The sequence below is a fragment of the Vollenhovia emeryi genome, unplaced genomic scaffold (assembly GCF_000949405.1).
Source record: "Vollenhovia emeryi isolate VEMERY1.0 unplaced genomic scaffold, V.emery_V1.0 DF939156.1, whole genome shotgun sequence".
Classification (NCBI taxonomy): domain Eukaryota; kingdom Metazoa; phylum Arthropoda; class Insecta; order Hymenoptera; family Formicidae; genus Vollenhovia; species Vollenhovia emeryi.
The window spans coordinates 241,740-243,552 of NW_011967210.1; the positions used below are offsets into that span (position 1 = coordinate 241,740).

The 1,813-nt window shown below is 53.1% G+C and overlaps 1 protein-coding gene across 1 annotated transcript in view; it reads left to right on the plus strand.

The window, feature by feature from the left end:
- Nucleotides 1-1,813, plus strand: part of LOC105564996 — a 30,695-nt gene that overhangs the window by 2,578 nt on the left and 26,304 nt on the right. The window lies entirely within an intron of this gene.

Below are 1,813 nucleotides of genomic sequence, written 5' to 3' on the forward strand. Positions count from 1 at the left end.
CGCGCGGCAGGTTTGTTGTCCCTCTTTTCCTCCTGATCCCCGTATACTCCGCGAGATATGATGCGACAACAGTGCCTCTGTCTCTCTCTCTCTCTTCTCTCTCTCTCTCTCTCTCTCTCTCTCTCTCTCTCTCTCTCTCTCTCCCTCCGCTCCTTGCTCTTTATCCGTCTCTCTCCTGTTCCCTCGCGCATTGTGGCCGTGCTCTCCGATCTCGATCCTCCTCTCCTGGTTCGTCACTCCACTCTCTCTCTCTCTCCCTCCTCCCTACGGTCGCTATTTCGTTCTCCTTTTTCGGTCACTCCCTTCCTTCTCTGCGGTCTCATCGCCTCGATACACCGACGTGTTTTCGTGATACTCGGAAAGCTGAACGATCACGAGAGAGAAAGAGAGAGAGGGAGAAGATTGGATTCTTTTCTGACCAGTTTCGTACATTGTGAACGGTGTTACGATCGCGCTGTAAAAATTTACGAGGGATGCTGCGGTCGTTATGTCAAGTCCTCCGTCAGCGTTGCTGGCTCCTCTATTCGCTCACGCGTCTCCCTCCTTCTCTTCTTTTCACAAACCGGACCGCGTGCTAGCGTCGCGTATACGATAGTAATTTCGGCCTTCAATCTCGTGCGCGTGTGCGACGTGCACGTATACCTACACGCGCGCGAATGACATCTCTACCTGTAAGGCGGTTTCGTCGCGCAGCAAAGTTTTCCGGTGGAAAGAGAGGAGTCGCACAGATAACGGCAGCAATCGTTTAACACTATCACCGCTGACTAACGTTTCCATCCTTGAAAGTACAACGCGGTTTTAGCCAGTCTTTAAGACCTGCGACCGCGCTTTATTTTTAACTCGCTAAACGGACGCGCGAGAAACGATACTTCCTACTTGCGCGAGTTTTCGCGTCAAAAAAGAATCTGCCAACGAGCCAACTTTGTTTTACAACGTTGCGCGGCAAGATCTCGCCGGAAGCCCCCCCGATCGAGAAGAGGCAATTTTCGAAACACCCGTTAAACCGCGAGGAATCAGCAGGCAGATTAAAGCCGTGAATAACCCGCGAGTTATAATTAACCGCCGGTCGGTATTTCTCCAGTATCGCTGGTCGACCACCTCTGGTCAGACAAGTACGCGCGAACTTTGCGGGAGATAGGCAGAGCCGCGGAGCGAGCGGATGGCGGGAAAACGATTTTTGAACCGCGCGGTGACAGACTACAAGCCCCTCCGCGCCTCTTCCTCCCGCCGCTCCGAATAACTCGCCTCCGAAGGGGATTTCCCCTCCATTAAACGTATCAATAGAGTAAGAACATATGTTGCAATTTTTAGACTAAAATCAAAGTAATAGGCTCCTACACTCACGCGAATTACGAAAAACTTAGTTCGATTATCGCAATCGGATTCCTTCGTTTTCTCTTAAAAACGAGCGTATCATTCACGTCCAGTTGCTTGAACCGCTGGTACACTTGATATACTCTCTTATCTCTGCTTCATTTATCAATGACTCGGTGAAACATCGAGGCTTGATGCTCGCCGCGCGTTTAAACGCGGCCCGAGCGTCCAAGGGACACTTTTCAATACTTTCTAATAACCGAGCGCGCTTCTCCGAGTAATCGCTCCGCGACGTCCGTCGGCCGAGCGCCGTTTTAGCATTCTTAGCGCGTAGGCCACGCGATATTCCAAGTACGCCGGGCTATTTTCATGCCACGCCGAGAGGACTCGCTCGCTCTCCGCGAGCGCGGGACGCCCGCCGTCTCTCCCATGCCCGGTGGCGATACGGTGACACGGGCGACGAGAAGCGGCGGCGGCGACGGCGACCTACGGGCCCGAG